The sequence below is a fragment of the Eptesicus fuscus genome, chromosome 3, assembly GCF_027574615.1.
Source record: "Eptesicus fuscus isolate TK198812 chromosome 3, DD_ASM_mEF_20220401, whole genome shotgun sequence".
Classification (NCBI taxonomy): Eukaryota; Metazoa; Chordata; class Mammalia; order Chiroptera; family Vespertilionidae; genus Eptesicus; species Eptesicus fuscus.
Window position 1 is genome coordinate 9,199,889 of NC_072475.1, and position 20,524 is coordinate 9,220,412.

Consider the following 20,524-nt stretch of genomic DNA (forward strand, 5'->3'; position numbering starts at 1 on the left):
TGGAAAAGCTGGAAGAGGGAGGCAAAGGGCATTTTGATAGTTTAGATTCTGGTGTGAGAGCAACAGCGTGGCCCTAGCTGGTTTGGCTCAGTGGATAGAGTGTCGGCCTGTAGGCTGAAGGGTCCCACATTCAATTCTGGTTGAGGGCACATGCCTGGGTTGCGGGTTCGATCCCCAGTAGTGGGTGTGCAGGAGGCAGCCAATCAATGATTCTCTCATCATTGATGTTTCCATCTCTCTCTCCTTCTTCCTTCCTCTCTGAAATGAAACAGAAAAGATAAAAAGAACAAACAAAAAAAGAAACAGTGTGTGGGTGATGGACTTGCACTGATCACATGGGCAAGGCCTTTGGGCACGTTGAATGGGAGTGTCTATTGGCCTCCACTCCGGGCATCTAATGTGCTGCCCGAGCTGAAGAGAGGCTGAAGTGGGGGCTCCATGTGGTGGCCCCACGGATCCCATGGTGACAGGAGCTAAGAAGCCAATGAGCCCCAAGGAGCCATGAAGGAGGAGAGGGGAGGGGAGGGGAGAGCAAGGAAGGGAAAGGGCTCTGAAGCCAGGCTCTGAGTGGCCCACTGTGCAGGAACGGGGAGAATGTGGTGTCCTGAGCACCCAGGATGAAAATGGGCCCAGGAGAGAGGGAGGGTCAGCTGCTCGAATAGGAGGAAGACCAAGAATTGCTACATTTACACAAATAATCATTTAGACAAAGCCGCCTCCTCTCTTCCTTCCTGGTGTCTTGCTGCCTGGTTCTCATCTTGGTGATCTCACAGTGAGCCAGGGAATCTCTTGAGCTTGCCCCACCCTTGACCCTGACCCCACCCCAGCTGTAGTGCAGAGGCAGTTCTTCACCCCACACATGCCTGTCCCAGCCTGCCAGGTGGGACCAGGCACCAGAGAAGGTGCTCTCACCCTTTTGGTAGACCACTGTAGGCCCGTTCCTGTTCCTTCCAGTCAGGTATGTGGTCAGGTGTCGTTGGCCTTGGACAGTGAGGCAGGAGTCCATGTCATCATTCTGAGTCAGCTCCCGCCAGGTGGCTGTGTTCTTCCTGTACACCTTAGGGCCCTCCAACCTGCATGGGGATGTCTGCATGGGGACCCCCGCAGGTATGCCCTTCCACCTTGCCACTCTCGGTAAACATACACACACACACACACACACACACACACACACACACACACATGCATATGCTTGCTCACACAGACACACACAGGATGGGTAGTGTAGTGCTTGAAGTAGAAGAAAAGGAAACAGTGTACCTTTCCATCTGTTTAAACCTACCTGGTGTGTTCGTGGCCGTCCATAAATAAAGCTGAGATGAGGCCACATGTGGGGAAGGTACTTTGTCACATATGGTATACGTTCAGTAGCAAAAGAAGATCATCAGCCCATTTTACTTTGTGAACAAGGTGCAAAAATCTAAAATGAAAAAGGACCCACAGGTATTTGAGAACAATTTAAAAACGAACCCCCTGAGGGCTGGGAGCCCCAGGAGTGCAGACGCCTGAGCCCAGGACTGCAGTCGGCAGTCCTCAGCACCATCTGGCTGCTTTCACGCCTGTGGTGGTTGTTGTTTATAAGCCCACGAGGTGACTGTTCTATTTGTGCCCTCACCATCCATGCCCGGGTTTTGCCTGCGTGATCTATCCGTTACCGAGGGATGCTTTATGTCCTGTATGACTGCGGCTCTGTTTCTGCCTTTGCCTCTGCAAGGACGCTGGCTAGATTTGGGGACTGTTCAGAGGGAGTCCGGCCTAGAGCCATCTTCCCTGGGGTGGGCCATCTTGCTATGAAGAAACCCCTCCCTCCCCCAGAGCCCTCACCTTTAGCATCCTTCACACAGGCCTGGCAGTGTGTTAGCACAGTTATGCCAGTGCTCTTTGGGGTCTCAGTAGTTACCCTCGGCTTATGTGTCCCTTGGACTGTTAAAGTCCAGTATAAATTACTCCTGTCACCTCCTAGCAGACCACATGAGGACTCAGAACTCCTTAATTCCATTTCTAACCCACTCTCTGCATTATTGTCCTTAAATACTTTAAGTGTACTTACATTTTAACCCTGGGAGTCATTATTACTATAATTATTATTAAAATACAGTAATACTTGCCTCTATTACCCTTCCTCCCACTCTTCATCCCTTTCTTGATCCCTAGCTTCCTCTGTCTGGGTCATTTTCTTCCACCTGGAGTGCTCCCTTTCATCTGTGCGTGTGTGTGTGTGTGTGTGTGTGTGTGTGTGTGCGCGCACGTGTGTGTGCCTGTATGTATATGTATGTGGGCATGTACTAGTACATGTGGTCTGATGTGTCTTCCTGATGGCTCTGTGCTTTCTGCTCTGGTCTCTCTGGCTGAACCAGTGGAGCAGAGCCAGGGTGTCCACTCAGCTCCCAGGGATCCGACTCTGAGACTTCGGAGCAGAAGTAGACAGTGCAGGGTGGGCATTGAGGCCCCAAGTCCAACTGTCCCGCACTCCAGGCGCAGGGAGCAGGCCTGCAGCTCTCCTCTTTAGCCTTTAGCCACAGATGCCCACCACGCCCTCAGGGACCAGAGGCGCTGGCAGATACTCTTGGAGCTGGATGTGCAGCACTGAGGCCAGTGCACCCCGATTTGGGAAGACCTCCTACTTTGGGCAGGTCTCTGCTGCAGACCTGGGGAGAGAAGCACATCCTGCTCACCCAGGGCATTGTAGGCGCCCAGAGTAGAGGGGCCCGAAACCGGCGCTCCCGGGGTTCCCTCAGATGGCGCACCCCTTGGGTCCTCCTCCCATACTGAGCAAGTGTTCATTTAATCTTGCTTTTCAGGCTACACCTTAAAAACACAAAAGCCTGACAACCCACTTCCTCTTGACGGGACTGATCACCCTGATTTGAGTGGAAGCTACCACATCCTGCTCTGAAAGGAGGTCCAGGCGCTGACAAGGACACGCTGTTCAGTTCCTCTGAGGCCTCTGGGGGAGGGGAGCCCATGAAAGATGTAAAACATAGTGAATAAAACATCATGGTGCAGTCACGGGCAGAGCTGGGAGGAAACTTCGCTTCCTCAAAGCCTGTGGGGACCCAGCCAATCTGTAGGAAGAAGCACCTGCTAACCTGTTTCATTTCCTGGCAATGAGGGTCTGGCAATGAGGGTCTCAGATGTGGTTTTGGTGGCTGCAGTCTCATCTCTACATCTGGAGGAGATGTCTATATGGGGGACACTGTCACATGGCCTGTGCTGTACCCCACTTAAGTCCCCTCAAGTCCTCACGCAAGTGCCCCCACTCCGCCACCTGCTGTTAGCATCTGTGAAATGCATGCAGATCCCATGACCCACCTGACCCCCCACCTTCCCCTGGGGCTGGCTCCCAGGGCTGTGTCCATCCCCAGGCCAGGCAAAGAGGCTGGCAAACCCTCCAGCTCCACCCCAGCTGACACTGCCTTCTGCCCCGTTGGCCCACCCACAGAACAAACACCTGCCCATAAGCCATGCCCATCTCACCCCCAGGCTGCCCAAGGGAGAGGACTTGATCCTCTGCTGACATGGGCACCTTTTCTCACTCAGGAGCTCCGGCTTCCTGCCCTCCATCTTCCCCTCCCTGTGACCCAGCCCTGCAGTGCAGTTTTGTCTGGATGTCAAATTGCATTTAAGGACACAGAGCATCATAAAACGCATTTCAGAAAAATTAGAAGTTTAAATTCTATTTAAACTAAATGCTTGAATTAAATGGTCAATTAAAACATTGTGAAAGTTTTGGCACGTAGAGCGAGCTTCAGTTCCTGGATGGTGTACTTCTGTGCACAATGCCTTGCACAGAGGTGGCCAGATCCTGCGTCCTGACTCGCTGAGCGTGGTCCCAGCTGTGAGGTCTCAGGCAGGTCACATCCTCCTCAACATCTGGTGATCTCCCGTCTCTTAATGGGGCCTGACCCTAGGCTGGGCTCCCAGGGGTCCCTACATGTTTGTATCAGGCTTGTGTTTTTGAGCAAATGTCCCAGCAGACATGTGGTTTATGAAGGGGGGTAGGGGTGTGGTGGAGAAGGACCATTGGGTGGGCTGGAGCTGGCCCCATCTTCCCCAAAGGCCTGGCAAGGGCTCCTGAGTGGGACTGTTATGAGTGCCCAGGAGTCCAGAGCCCCCAGCTCAGCAACCCCTTTTCTCTATCACATCCTGTGTGGGTCCCCTTCACTGTCCTTGTCACCATCTGCAGATTTCTGATCTCCTTCCAGGGTGGTTGGGGAAAGGACTATATCCCAATCCCAATGTATACCCAGCATCTAGAACATGCTGGAACATGCCAGAACATGCTGGAACATGCCAGAACACACTGGAACATACTGGAACACAGAATGAGTGTCCTACTCACTCAAGGAGGTAGGAACCTGCACTAAGGAGGCTGAAACAAGGCAGTTGGCCACCACTGACCAAACTTAGAATGGAGAGGGACTGGCCCGGCTGGTGGAGATGCAAAGGCCACTTCTAGGGGTTCACAGGGGGAATCACAGAGTCTGCTCGGGGCAGGCTGTGCTCACTCTGCACTTTCATGAGTGAGCGGTGAGGGGGCCTTGCTAAGAACCAGCACCTGTGGCCCCTGCCTGGTTTGTACCACCTTCTCCTCACCCACCAGCCATGCCACCAGCCTGGCTGACCCTGCTGGCTCCTCGGGATGGCTAATAGTGCCTTGCTTAACTCGCTATCACGTAACCTGTGATGCCATCTGCTCCATGGTGACCTTGTGGCCAAGACTGGATGTAGAGAAAAGAAAACTGAGGTCCAGAGAGAGCGAATGCCTGAGTCACACGACCTGTGGTGACCCCGGGGGCTACGCAGGGCTTTCTCACCCCTGGTGACTGTGAACCCTGCTTTGGGAGAGGACACAGGGAGATTCTGAGGCCTGGCCTTTCCCACTTGTCTGCGTTTGACTTGACAGTATGACCTGACCCAGTGATCCTGTCGCACACCTACCAGGAATGATGCAGTCACACTTGGAGGGTGAGGGCTGTCCTGGTGTGGGCTACCAACCAGCCTTGCTTTGGGCGCCTTTCATGACTTCCCTCCTCACATAAGCAGGTCACTCGGAGGGGTACGATTTTCCACCACTCACCACTCGGGAAATAAATATCTTTGCTTTGTAAAACCACTCTCTGAGCAAAGTATGTGCCGGGCAGCTTAAAGAGGAGAAATAAGCTTAATCCAAATACTTTCATTCCAAGTGACAAGCAGCGGGAAGTACAATGTGCTTCGTTTCCAGGATGGAAGGTTTTTAATCTGAAGTCCACCCCATGCCAAGATAAAAAAAAAAAAAAAAAAACAGGAAAGGAGCAGGCACTTCATCCTTGTCAGATTTTCCCCCTTAAAATTTTTAATGCCAAGTTTTGTCCCAAGTGTCATCTGTTATCCTGAGTAGCACAGTCTGACAGGACAGACAGAGCTGCGGGGTGGGAGGAGGTGGGGGGTGGGGGCCGGTGGTTTCTGCAGAGACAACTGTTTAAGGGGCTTTCAGGACTGCTCCTGGGGGAGGCTCCCTCCTCCTGGAAGGGTGTCACAGAAGGAACGTGAGCTGCTGTATCCCTGAGCCGTTAATCCTGGTGTTTTGAGGACATGTCCTAACTTTGGACGGATGAACATTTTCCCTTTACTGAGCTTTAAAGAAGCAGGCACCATCGGTGGCGTGCCGCCTGTATTGGGGTTTCCTCTGTAAAATGCAGTATGAGCCTCCCTCCTGGTGGCCATGCCCTCCGCAGGTGGACGAGGAAATGAGAGAGGCGGTCAGGCAGGTGGGGGCAGGGCTAGGGGGACAGAGCAGCATCCTCTCCTGAGACAGAGGTCACCCACGTCACAGACTTGACCGTGTGATTTCCCTCCGTACCCATCATGAGTGGGCACCTGCATTACCCACCGTGGGTCCCGGCCTCCCCTCCATGTGTGGCTCTAGGATGCATTTGCTGAGTTAGTGTGAATTAGCACCATTCTCATTGTCACCCCTCCTAGAGGCACTCCTGAGGGCTGGGGACGGAGGTCATGGTCTGTGGCTGCAGGAGCTGTGGTTTGAAGTCCTGGCTCCATATTTCTGAGTGATGAGACTCTGCAAGCCACTTGGTCCAGTTATCTGGTACTGGCACCAATAGCCCCAACATTCAGTGGCTTGATAAGAGCAATCATTTTTTGTTTTTTTGTTTTGTTTTCCCGTTTGGTCCTGGGCTCTCTCTTACACTAGGACGGTGGCTGGGGACCAGCAAAGGCTCCTTCACCACTGTGCCTGGCACACAGGCTGGGAGGACTCACCTGCAGGTGATTGGCCCAAGAGAGACAGAGCTGGATTGTCCTGCAGCGTCACATGCACCATGGTCTGAATTGAGTCCACTCTAGTTCGAGTCCACTCTACAGGTTCTCTTCACAGCGAATAGCCAGTTCTGGAAGAACACATGGGCAGGAAATATTGTGGGCACTGGGAGTCTAGGATCTGCCACATTCCTTAACAGCTGCTCACTCCCCCTCCAAAATGCTGGTTTGTAGGTCAGACACCATCCAATATTGGCAAATACTACAGTTTGAGCTCATCAGAACAGCAGCCTTTATGTAGCAATTACCGTGTGCTGGGTGCTAATGACTTAATGTCTATTAGCTCAGCCCCCACCAGGCTCCAGGAGGGGCCGTCACTCTGACTGCCTTGCAGGCAGGGATCCATTCCTAGGCTCATGTGAGAATCAGCACACATTGTCTGTGTAAAATTCTTGTCCAGTTGCACTTTGTTCTTTGCTGTTCCCAATTTCCCCTTGATGTTTTGTGTATTTTTTAATTCTTTAAACTTTTTAAAAAATTCTTTAATTTGATGAGTGGTCTTAAATTTTTTGGTCACTCCCTCATCAGTGAAAAGCATCTGAACAAATTCCCCCAATATATGTAATCTATTAAAATGTGGGCATGATAACTGTCCTAGAATATTAAATGTGCTACAAAATACACATGAAAATGAGAACGGATGAGATAAAATGAAATAGGCAATATTTCAGAATGTTCATTTATCATTAAAAACATTTTGCACTCAATTTAACATTATTACTAATTTAAAATTAATAATTACAATACTATTTAGGGAGGCTGGTATGAGTGAATGTGCTTCCTTCCTTCTAACACCTGGTTTGGCCCACAAGGAAATGGCCATTTCCAGGGTCTAAGATGGGCTTGTTTCAATATGTGGCTGTCAGAGATCAAAAGAACCTCTGAATCAGATGTCCATTCAAATAAGAAGTGCGTTGCCAGCTGCACTTCCCAAATCATAATATTGTTTGTTTCGTTCATTCATCAATTATGCAAAAGCTTTTGGTGAAATTCAGCTGGTACATGTTCATCTCCCCTGAAACTAACCATCACTGTTCTTGCAAACTTACTGGGAAGAGTTGCATTTGTGTAATTTTTAACCAATAGGTTAAAAACTCACTGAAACTTTTTATTTGGAAGACCTAATTTTTTTTTAACAGATTAGGGGAAATATGAGAATTGGTATAGACGGCACATATAACAGCTTTTGGCCAAAAGTCACATAAAATTAAAAACAGTTCAAATATTGGTTTTCAGAGCACATGGCCTGTTTTTCTGGTTGTTTGTGTTTCTCACTGATTGTCCTCATTTACCTGGAAGGACAGATTCCATTGGGTCTTTTGCTTTCTGTGAGAGTATGCACCAACCTGATTAGAACATCATGATGGTTTAGCCTAATTTGTCCTCTGATGTGGCCTGTGAGCAGCTTGTGGGAACTGGCTAGGATCAGCGATCTTGTCTGGCCGCCCCCTTGGGTTCATGCTAGCAATGCCATCTTCAGGCTGTGGGGTTGTGTGTGTGTGTGTGTGTGTGTGTGTGTGAGTGAGAGAGAGAGAGAGAGAGAGAGGAGAGAGAGAGAGAGAGACGTGTGCATGTGCATGTATGTGTGTCTTTTAAAGCATCTACTTTGTGAGGAATGGTTATTAAAGTGAAGCAACATCACTTGTCAATCCAGGTACAGGTGACCTGGAATGCAGCCCTCAGACCTGAGGGCTACCCTCAGACCTCTCTGGCTCTACTCTGACTCTCCCTATAGAATCAGACATCGGGGGTCACTGGGGTGTTTCCACCTGGATCTCATGCCCCTCCTTTTTAGACTATATTCTGGGTCCCCAGACCCTGGAATTCCCTGCCAGACTTCCAAGGAGTGCTTCCAAGGTTTGTGTGGGCCTTTCCAGGCAGACCTAGTCACCAGCATGTGCCCAGGCCCATGGTGGGCCAATGGGTGGATGTTTTTAAAGTGTGGATAGGACTTGGCTGAATAAGCTGGGTCATCCACCCCCAGGGTGGGACAGGGCTGGGATGGGAAGAGAAGGTGGGGCTCCAGGCTGCTATGGGAGACTTAAAAGCCCTGTGGGCCTGCCACAAGAACTCACACTGCGAGGAGAAAGACGAGGGGAACAGAGCCACTAGTCTATCAGGCTCTTTGTGCAAAATAAGATGAGATGCCCCTCTGCTAGATGGAGCCTGTGGAGTGCTGCTTGCCGGTGAGGAGCAGCTGGGTTTGCTGCCTGCAGGTGGCTGTGGCCTAGGCCTGCAAAACAGCATGTGGTGTGGGGTGGCCAGTGGGAGAGGCCTTTGTCTACTTCTTCATGGCACAGAAGTTCCACTTATCTCCATCCTGCGAGCGAAAGGGTGGCCTGGTGTGGGAGCTGTGCAGTCAGCACTACCATAGTGACACATAGCTTGTCCTTATACGTTAAGTCAGGGAGTGACTGCAAAGCTCCGGTGTTTCTTTGTCTACCTCCTCCTCCCCCTCCCCCGGGGTCATTTGGGGAAACCCAAAGGTTTATCTTAGTCCCACCTTACTTTCACATTTCCCCCAATCAATCAGTCACTATATTGTTTATTTTACATCCAAAGCTTATTTATAGCCGCTCACTGCTGCTTCTTGTGTCCCTTGTCTTTCTTCTGGGTTCAGTCTCCCTCCTACTAGAGGCTCTTAGCAGCCGCCTCAGAGATAGTCTGTAATTCTCAGGCTTTGTTGATCTGAACTGCCTCCAGCTACCCTGCCGGCGGTGGTGTGAGGGGCATGCCACCTTGTTGCCATGCAGCTTCTCTGGGTGTGGAGGTTCATTCCTTCCCGACACCCATGGTTGCTGATGATCGTCTTCGGGCTGCATGTTGCCCTTTTCAGACATCAACTTTTTCTCTCTGGTTTCTCTTTCTATGGGGAATCTGTTTTAGTTTTGCTCAAGTCTCAGAGTGCTGCTTCCCTGTTTTTCGATCTTCAGGCATCTCTCTTGTGGGCTGAACTGTGTCCCCCAAAATTCATGTGGTTAGAGATTTTTAAAAAATGTATTTTTTATTGATTTCAGAGAGGAAAGGAGAAGGAGAGAGAGATAGAAACAACAGTGATGAGAGAGAATCATCAATTGGCTGCCTCCTGCATGCCCCACAATGGGGACCGAGTCTGCAATCTGGGCATGTGCCCTGACCGGGAATTGAACCATGACCTCCTGGTTCATAGGTTAACGCTCAACCACTAAACCAGGCCGTGTGTGTGTGTGTGTGTGTGTGTGTGTGTGTGTGTGTGTGTGTATGTGTTGGAGTTTTAACCTCAGCACCTCAGAATGTGGAGACAGGGTCTTTAAGGAGGTGATTCAAGTAAAATGAGGTCACTAGAGTGGACCTAACCCAGCAGAATTGGTGTCTTTATAAGAAGAGGAGATCAGGACACAGACACACACAGAGCAACAACTATGTGAGGACAAATGGAGCAACACTGTCTATATACCAAGGAGAGAGGCCTAAGGGGCAATCGGCCTGTGACACTGTGATCTCGGATTTCCAGCTTCCAGCTCTAGGAGTCTGTTGCTTGAGTCATCCCATCTGTGGTACTTTGTTATGGCAGCCCCAGAAAACCATAGTACTACAGTTTCCATTCTGGAAAATTCTTAGTTATTCTCTCTTTGAACTCTTATTCCCTCCTGATTGCGTAAGTTGGATAGTCTTATTCTATTTCTCATATCTCTTCATTGCTGGAGGCAAAGACCAACAGTAGTTAGCAAATTAATGCCAAAAGTCCCACTGGAAGGCCAATGGACTTTGCATAATATTGCCCTGTTGTTGGCCAAATGGCTCAAGGCAATTCCCTAACCTGATAATCCTTTTACTGTTTACCAAACTTTGCCTTTGATATGCCTGTATGCATTCCTAAAGGGCAAATGTGTATTCAAGTGAAAAAAAAGCAGATGGGACCCAGAAGTAGAGGAGCTTCTCCGGTAGAGGGAAGTTTCCACCTGGCTCCCCCATGCCTTCTAAATTCATATTTCTTATCTAGTGTTTTCATTTGTGCGCAGCCCCTTCTTCAGATCCTGAACCCTAGCTGCAAATTGATGTGGCCTTCATACTTCCTGGCCCGTATTTTAAGTAATTTTTAGTCTTTCTGTGATGTTTTTCTGAATGATATTCTTTTTTATTTTTCCAATATGTGCATTTATTTATTTTTTAAAAATATATTTTATTGATATTTTTTACAGAGAGGGAGAGAGGGATAGAGAGTTAGAAACATTGATGAGAGAGAAACATCGATCAGCTGCCTCTTGCACACCCCCTACTGGGGACGTGCCTGCAACCAAGGTACAAGCCCTTGACCAGAATCGAACCTGGGACCTTTCAGTCTGCAGGCTGATGCTCTATCCACTGAGCCAAACTGGTTTCGGCTGCATTTATTTATTAACTAGAGGTCCAGCATGTGAAATCGCATGAGACCCAGACCCGCCGCACCGGGAGACCCATCAACGCACCTCCTGGTGACTGGTCGTTTGGTTGTTATGGCGTTACAGCATTGCAGTCACTGGCTTTTTATAATATAGATTCTTTAAAAGAAAAATGTCCAAATGTCACCCACAAGGCCCCAGCCTGCATTGTACAGCCCAGATGGGCAGGGGTGAGAACCCTGGAAACTTGCTCCGAGTTTTGGTGCTGAAAAGACAGGCTCCCTGGAGGTGAATTCCTGTGCAAGCAGCTCCTTAAATGTCTGAAGCAGGATCGGCGCAGGCCGGGTACGTCTTGTGCTCTCCGCATGTTTTGCTTGCACAGCGTGCTAGAATGTGGTTTTACAGGGAAAGCTGCAAAGCTGGTTCTGCGCTTTCTCTATTTCTTCTATCCTTTGCCCCAATGTTAACTTGCCTGGACTGAATGATATTCTTATCTCTACATTCTAGTTTGTTGAATCTTGTTTCCACCATGCATCATGTGTATTTAGCCTCTCCCCAGAGTTTTTTTTAATCTTTATAATTATATTTTTCATTTCTAGAATTTCTAAATGATTTCCTTCTTTAAAAATTTTGTTTTTTTCTTTGTTCACGTTGCTCTTGATCTTATTATTGTTTCCATTCTCTAATTTATCTTTAGTTCTGGGGGATACAAGTGCTATTGCTTCTTACAGCTGTCAACTCTCTCATGCTGTTTCTGCCCCTTGTACAGCTTGAATATTTCATTGTAGGCTCATCTAGGTTGTAGAAGTGTCTTTACAGAAAAATATATGCTTTCTTCTTCCCAGGCACCAAGGACTTAAATCACTTAGACAAGTTTTTATTTAAGTTTCTTAGCTGGAGATCGATGCACCAAGAATGAGTAGAAATTTAGACCTCAAACTGTCGCGTGTCATTTGCTCGGAGTTTTTATTTTGGGGGGAAGTCTTTTTCTTTTGCTATAAATCTGCTAATTTCATAGTGAAATGGTTAGTATTTTTTTAATGTTTTTTCATGGGGTAGGAGGGAGCTTCAGGGCCCTAGTGTTGTATAGGAGGCTGCTATTCCACCTCATTCAGGCCCACGACCATATCTCTCATCTGACCTGCACATTAAAGCCCAAGTTGTCACCACGGCAGGGCCTGCCTCTGTCCCTGCTTCCCGAGGACTGCTCCAGCGTCAGCTCCTGTGACAACTGTGGCTTTGACTTATCACTTACTTTGAATAACATAAAAGTTCTCTTTCTTCCTTTTAACCACACTATGTAGTTAAAATTGTTATTACTGTTCTTGTCTATTCTTAGCCTAGTTTCCCAACAAAATAGAGCCTGAGGCAGTTTTATGTACTGACAGTTTCCTGGGACTGTGATCCCAGAGGAGTGAGGGAAGAGGGGGCTGAGGCTGGAAGACAGAAATAAAAAGTATCAGGGAGGTTACCATGCATCACAGGCTGATACCTACGTCTTCAGAGGGGTCACGTGGAGCGTCTGGAACTCTGACCTGTCTGAGCAGGGAAAGGAAGAGGGTGTTAGCTCTTATGGCTCACTAGTCAGTTTGCCTCAATAGATGTTTACTCTCTTTTACTTTCAGGTTACACACGCATGAGTGGTGTCATATCTTGATGTACTTCACTCCTCAGAGGCAACAAGAAAGTTCCAAGAAGGCAGGCAAGAGGCCTCCATCATGACCTTGGGAAAGGTGCCATTGGGTGTTTACCCATGGTATGAAGGACTGGCAACAGCCATCCTAGTAGATCCAATCATGTGTACTGGGTACAGTGGCAACAATAGCAAACTAGCTCTGTGACTGCAGAAGCAAGGCCAGTATTGCCAGGGCTGAGTTGGCCAAACAGCAAGGCAACTATACGAACCCTAAGTGATCCGCAAATGGAATCCATACAGTGCATCCCTTGCAATCTCACCTGAGAACAGATACTCTTACATTTTTTCTGAGTGAGAGGGTAGGTCAAGTATGATTCTTCAAAATGTCTAGTCACAACTACCAAAAAGGTACAAAAAGGGTTAGCAAACAAGCTGTGGTCCCTGCTGCTGCTACTGCAACTGTCTCAGCACTGAAACTGGTACTGACCGATCCTCTCCTTTCTGCACCCCTTTCTAGATCAGTCTCCCTCAGTCAGAACTTTGCAATTCTGAGTTGTTTGCTCTAAGGAATCAAGCCCTTGGTTGCCTTGCCTTTGCTGGACCATGGCTGCTGCAACTCCCCTTTTCTATTTATCACCCAGCACGGACACCAAGTGTCCCAGGGAGTCTGTCAGTTCCAGACATCGTCCTCCCTGACTGCACTGAGTGGCAGCAAACCTAGCTCCTCCTGGGATTTGGGGTTGATTACCATCAGTACAATAAGTCCATTCTTTGCCTGCTTATCCAGTGGCATAAAACCCCAAAGTGGCCAAATGGTAGTTAGGCTTCCAGTCTAGTTGTAACTCTGACAGAAGCATTCCAACCCCTAACCAGGGAATCAGGACTTCTCACCCAGCGGAGCCCAAGACTGCAGTGACAGGACCACTAATCATGCAAGTGGTTCACCAAGAGTAATGTAAGAGGGGCAAAACCTGCCCCCGTGCCTTGGTTCCTGGAGCATGTATTCAAGGTACTAGGGACTCAGAGCCATTTACTGACTGCTGTTCCAGCACCAATCCTATGTTCCAGAGCACAGTGTCTGAGTCTTGCAGCATACTGGCCCGGAGCTGGTGCCTTAGCTGAGCCACTAACAAGCCTTTCCATCATTCTTAGTGGATTGGCTGCTTCTAGGTGATGGGGCACATGATAATACCAGCCAATGCCATCGTAATGCGCCAATTTTCATACCTTCTTTTCTTTGAAATAGGTCTCGTATAAGACAATGTTGTGTGAAATAGTTTTGTTATCTAAAGCAGCATAATAAACCATGTAAAAACATAATGACTTAAAACCATGACATTAGCCCAGCTGGCATGGCTCAGTGGTTGAGCGTTGACCTATGGACCAGGAGGTCATGGTTCGATTCCCGGTCAGGGCACATGATTGGGTGGCATGTGCCCTGACCGAGAATTGAACTGTGACCTCCTAGTTCATAGGTCAACACTCAACCACTGAACCATGCCAGCTGAGCTCATCATTGATGTTTCTATCTCTCTCTCTCCCTATCCCTTCCTCTCTGAAATCAATAAAAATATATTTTAAAAATCCACACGACATTATAATCTCTAACCATTCTGGGGGTTGGCAGGTTAAGAAGAATGGTTCTCACTTTGGCCCCTCATATGGATGTAGTCATCTGGTGACTGAGGCTGGAACTATCTGAAGGCTTCTTCACTGGGCTGAAATGGCTGGAATTGCTGGGGCTGCAGGAGTGGCTCTCTTTCCATTTAACATCTACATGGGACAGTCTGGGTCTACTCGCAGCATGGCAGTCCCAGGGCAGCTGGACTTTCCTACATATTGGCTGGCTTCCCCCAGAGCAAGCATCTCAGGAAAGAAGAACTGGAAGCTACTTAAGGCCTAGCTGGAGAAACTGGCACATCACTCCTGTCATATTCTATTGGCCAAAGAACCCAACCAGTTTCAAGGAGAAGCATAAACTTCACCTTTTGATAGGAGGAATATCAAATAATTTGTGGCCCTCTTTAATCTTCCATAGACAGCATGTCAATAAATTGGGAACTCTGTAAGTCATTGGATGGGGTGCTGGAAGACACATAGGAGAAGGAAGGAAAGCCTGTACAGAAGTACTGTATGTATCAATTGCTGTAAGGACAAATCACTCTCTCCTCCAAGGTCATTTGTCTTCTGCCAAGAAGTTAGCTGGCCTCCCTGAAGTATTGGCCATATCAGCATTGGTCTGAGCTGCTGGCAGGCTAGGTACTCAGCAGTGGCAGTCATTAGATCAGATTTGATGAGGGGAAGGCCATGCTGTCGGAGCCATGTATAGCCGTCATCCCTTTTCTCCTGGACACTCTGTTCATGGGACACTGGCATACACAGGGGAATAGCTGAGCACATGGGCTGGCTGGCATCCACTGATGAGTCATCTTGTCCACTGAGGTGTTTGGTCCTTCCTCTGGCTGGGGTGTATCAATATAAGGCACAAAGATCTTCATGCACTGAGTCTTCTTTGGCAGGGCCGTCCACATGCCTCTTCCCCCCAATTTTTTTTTTTCCAATTTCTGATCTTGTTTCCTGTTCCTTGTAGGTCCTCGATCCACAGCCCAAGTCATTTTGGTTGCTTGCCTGGGAGCCAGTGAATATCCTTACTTGTGACATTTATCACTCCATATAAATGGACTAATTAAGTGTTGTGCTCACAGTTTTTCTACTAGGAGGATTGCCCTTCACCACCTTTAGAGCCATTCGGAGGTTATCATGATGGGGCAGTAGTCCATTTCTGCTGACAACAACATATTGTGCTGACCCATCTGTGTTTCAGGCTGGAATTTCTTCCTTGTCTATCATTTACCATAGAGAACCCCTAGTAGGTCATGGGTATAAGTGGAGGAAGAGGCACTGGTGTGATAGAGGTAGGTGATGTGGGGTCTAGACCACCAGGAACTTTCTTGTGCCTCAGATCCTGCTCAGATCCAATCCCCAATGCATTGTTTCCATTATACGATGGATTGTGACTGCACTCACCCTGCCTATGGACTCAGTGGATTTGATAATACCAAGCTCAGGCTCCTGGCAGCTGTCTACCTGGAACTCAGGGTTGTAAAAGCAGAGCTGTTTCCACCTCCATCCTCAGTAACTGAGCTGGGACCTATGACAAAGATGGAAAAGGAGAGGCACCTGGCTGACAAGGGCTGAGGATTCTCCCCTGCAGGTGTGAGAGTGACAGGGAGAGGGACTACTGTCTATGAGTGAGCAGGATTATCAAGCTAGGCACAAAGGAAGGACAGACCTGAGGTGTCAAGGTGTCAGGCATGGGGAGGGAGAGAGCCTGCTTTTGCACTCTGCCCACTAGGTTAATTTTTTAAAAATATATATTTTTATTGATTTCAAAGAGGAAGGGAGAGGGAGAGAGAGATAGAAACATCAATGATGAGAGAGAATCATTGATCAGCTGCCTCCTGCATGCCCCCTACTGGGGATGGAGCCCTCAACACGGGCATGTGCTCTGATCCAAACCAAACTGTGACCCCCTGGTTCATAGGTCGATGCTCAACCCCTGAGCCACACTGGCCGGGCCCTCTAGATGAATTTTTCTGCTGCTGGCTCGGTCCAAAGGAATATGGGACCCCTGGCTCTGCATCTTGGGGAGTTTTTGGCACAGCATATTTGAGACCTTCTGAGAATTTGCTTTGTGGCCTTGCCTTTGTTCATAGGTTTGCAAACTCCTTAGCTCCCACTGGTGGAGGGGCTGTCATAGTGCCTGGGCTGACCTGGCTCACAGATTCCCAGTTTGTGATCTCTGCTGTAGCAAAGGGGTTTTCCTCCTTGATTTACATTTTAATGGTTTATTTATTAACATTTACATTCTTGCATTTTCACTTGAAGTCTCTCATCAGAGGTCTTTGATGGCCGGAATCATAGACCAATAAAGTAGAAAGACAGTGCAATTAGGAACCAATGACATAGATAGAACCCTAAGAAAATAGGGGTTTTAAGTAAATAAGGTGTGAAAGATTGGGCCCAGCCTGTCCCCTCGCCCTCTTTCTCTGACAAGAGTGTTCTACTAGTCCCATGGTCGGCAAACTGCGGCTCACGAGCCATATGCGGCTCTTTGGCCCCTTGAGTGTGGCTCTTCCACAAAATACCACGGCCTGGGCGAGTCTATTTTGAAGAAGTGGCATTAGAAGAAGTTTAAATTTAAAAAATTTGGCTCTCAAAAGAAATTTCAATCGTTGTACTGTTGATATTTGGCTCTGTGGACTAATGAGTTTGCCGACCACTGTACTAGTCAGGTCTATGTGTTTAAATCATCTCCACTGATACTGACGGGAGATGCTTGTTTGTGTCAACAGAAACATTGCACATGACCCTAATAAAAACAGCAGCAAGTGAACAGGAGTCTGTTTTAGACCACTGGATAAGTGTAGACAAAGCCGGGGCATCCACAGTGCCCCCCCATTCAGTCACACAACCTGGGGCCCATTCTTCTTCCAGGTGTCAGAAGCCTTGCATTTCCCTCTTGGTCTTTATCTGCTGCTTGGATTAGAGGGAGGGAGGGAGGGGAGTGTCTCGAACAAAGTTCTCACAGTAGAGCCTTAATGGTGCCCCTGAGGCACACAGAGGAGGGCTGGCATTTTGGCTGCCACTCTCACCCTGAAAGTCTTCTGAAAATAGAAGGAAAGTCCGGATGACACAAGTTACTGCTGCTACTGCGAGGTGCGAGCAGATGTGGTGGTTCTTCTCAGAGAGAAAAGAAGGCAGTAGCTCTCTTGTTTAAGCAAAATATTAGAAACCTTGCATATTAAAGGAAAGAAAAAAAAGATAAAAGCAGGGCGGGACCCAGAGCATGCTGGAAACAGTCCAGAGCCTGATAAGTGCTTGGGGGTACGGGGCTGGATGGACCAGTTCTCTCCCTCCCTCCTCTGTTTTTTTTCGTTGTCTCTCAATCTCCTTCTCTCTGTCTCTCTCTGTTACTCTGTCTCTGCGTGTCTCTCTCTCTCCCTCTGTCTCTGTCCTTCTTCCTGTGCCTCTCTCTCAGACTGTGTCCATGCTCACGGCTTATTCTGCAGCTCATTTCTGGCGACACCATCATGTGAGCAGGCACCGGAGAGGCCTGGCTGACCCTGGCTTTGCTGTCTCTGGGACCTGCCCACAATTGTTTAGGAGGTGGGTTGGGGGCAATTGGATGCTTCGGCAACCAGGTAAGACAAGTCAGGTGCTGTCTTTTGGCTCTGATGTCACAGGGAGGAACTACCTGCTTCCTGATTTTCCAGGCATCAGCATCACAGCATCACCCTGGCTACCACAGAATCACCTCTGAGCTCAGCCTCCCCCAGGCAGCTTTTGGTGAGGACGGTGGTGGCAGTGCAGGGAGGAAGGGCAGGGTAGTGACACTTTAAGGATGGCCTGGGCGTGTGGTCCTGGAAAGAGGGCTTTCTGCCTCAGTGTTTTCTGAAGGGAAAATGCACCCTTTCCCCCCCATTTCCCAAACGGTGCCCTGGGTTTAGGGGAGCATAAGGATGGTTGTGATGACAATGTGAGTTGTCACTGTGGCAGGCCCAGGGAGGTGGGATGGAGGTGGGGGTGGGGGTGCGGAGAGTTCCTGCTGCAAGCCATCAGGTGCCCAGCTCCCCACAGAAGACCTCTCCCCACAGCAGAGGAGAAGGGGCCCCTGAGGCTGCGGGTGCTGGGTACCGCATGCAAGGGTTCCTGGGGGAGATTACTACTGGGACTGTTTCAGGGAATATCTGTTTTCCCTCTAACCCCCTCCCCCCTTTCTTGCCACCCGCCCTTTTAAGCCCTCTAACATGGAGCCAAGAAGGCTCCCGTCCCCACCCCTCCAGATGCTCCAGCCTGCGATAACGTGGCCACCTCTGGCTCCCTGGTGGGATGGACGTGTGTAACAATCAGGAAGGCCGAGCGATGAGACCTCCCAGGGTTTGATCTGACATCATTCCAAGCAGATAATTATGTGGCTCCTTCCTTCCCCGCTTCCCGCGCCCCTCAACAAGACACGGTGGAGTTATTTATAAACACGGGCCCCTGGGCGCACTTCTCCCGGGAAGGACCGCCGTGACGACGGGCGAAAGCGCACGCACGGCGCTAACGCAGGGGAGACGCAGCAACTCGGCGGTGGAGACCTGGAGGCGGCGGGTCCCGCTCGGGGGGCGGAGCCGAGCCCAGGCCCGCTCCGCCTGGCCCAGCTGCCGTGGCGTGGGGGTGGGGGCTGCTCCGGTCGGCAGTTGGGCTTTCAGAGATCTGCTAATTTATGATAATATGCCCGCAGACACGGATTGTCTTGTGTGTCAAGGGCGGAGGCAGGAGATGAGCTGTTTTTTTCCCCTCCCAGGAACTGGAAATAATTGAAAGTTGTTAGGGTCCTACATGCTGTCCTGAAAACACTATCATTACTTTCCTAATGACTAACTGTGTCTTTCAGGAGGCGAGGAAGGCAGCTGAGAGGCCTCGGGCTCCCGGAGAGGATGGGGAAGTGGGTGGCTGGCAGCCTGTAATCTGGGCGGGGGAGAGGCTGAGGGTGCTCTGCCATTCCCTTCCCCCCTTCCCGCTCCCCCTCCCCCCTCTCTTCCCCCGCCGTGCACTTCGGCCTTAGCAATAGGGTCTCCGGGGTCCCTCTGGCCCCTTTGCCGGCAGAGTCAACTGAAACTGACAGCCACGAAGTCGGGACGCTGCAAATCCTTGCAACCTTGATCTCATGGCCCAAGTCCTGGATGTGCTGCCATCATGCCTCCTTGTTTAATTCCCAGTGTCGTGTCCCAGTGTTTCTACTGTGGGACAGCTAAACCAGGTCTCTGCCTCCCTCTGCTGCCACACCCTCCTTCCCACCCCCAGAGCACACAGTGAAACCCGGCTCCCTGCTCTGAACATGACAGGTGCCACCCACACTGCTGGGAAACCCCTGCCTCCCCCCACTCCTCAGGAAGTACGCATGGACCCTGCTGCTGCTGCCTGTCCAGGGGCCCCCATCCAGCCCCTTCTCACCCTCCAGCCAGTGCCCTTTCTTTACTAAAGGTTGTCTTTGAACTACACACGTGACACATGAGGACATGAGCACACAGCTCTTCCTGACCTTCCTCATACCCACTCCCCTCTGGTGTGGACCCTCCACCTCTCTGGGTGTCGCCCAGCCTTGCCTGCTTCTGGGTGCCGGGGGGTGGGGGGTGGGGGGTCCCTTGTGTCCGGTAGTGAGGTTCTAGTACTGGCCATTTCTAATGCTTCCACCAAAAACAGAGGTCATAATGGTGACCTTTGGCCTTCACCACCCACAAAGCAGTAGGGTTCACAGAGGGGAGGCCCCGGAAATGCCTGGTCTCGGGGCAAATGGTGCCAACGGGGTCCTGAGCAGGAACACAGCCGTTCCCAGGCTCTTCCCCAAGCTTTGCTCTAGTGGCCCGCTGACCCCTCTCCTTGCTCCGGGGAGGAAGGAGGCCGAGCAAGACTGAGCACCGTCCAGGACTCCGGGGTCCAGCGAGGGCGACGTACCAGGACTGTGCCTGGCCGGCTCCCCCAGCCCCTTGGTGATTCCCAGGGGTCCGAGGTCACCGCGATGCCTGTGATATGGCTCGTGCAGTGCATGCTGCGCTGGAAGAAATAATCCTTGCTGAGAACAGGCCACAATCCACCGATGGGGCACGAGGGTTCAGAGCCAACAGAACAGAAACAAGACAGCAGAACCCAGCCCAGGAGGTGTGGTGAAAGGGTAATGGCACGAAACACCAGGACATGCTCTGTCCCGGACAGGCTGGCTTTTCAGCCGGCTTCGGGCTTCGTCCTTGGGCCACGTGCGGGCAGGTGTGCAGACCAGGCACCTGCGAACTTTCAAGCGCAAGCCCACCTGCTTTGGCCCCTCGCGGGAGGTGGGGCAGACAGGCACACTGCGGGACAAACGGACTCCGCGGCTTGGGAGGAAGAAGGGGGCACCTGCCGAGGCGCTGGGGGGCGGAGGAGGGTCCCAGCGGGGTCTCGGGAACAGGCCAGGAGGCCGGGAGGACTTTGCTTTACTGACCACCAAGGGATCCCGGCCCACTGGATAGGAGGGAACGGGCACCAGCTGCGGGAGGGTCTAGGCCACCGGCGGTTTGCACGCCCGGGCCACCTAGGCCACGCCCTAGCCAGGGGCCCGCCCCGGCCCCACCCCACCAAGGGGTTCCGCCCTTGCCCCGCCCCAGGCCCCCGTCCGGGCTAGTAA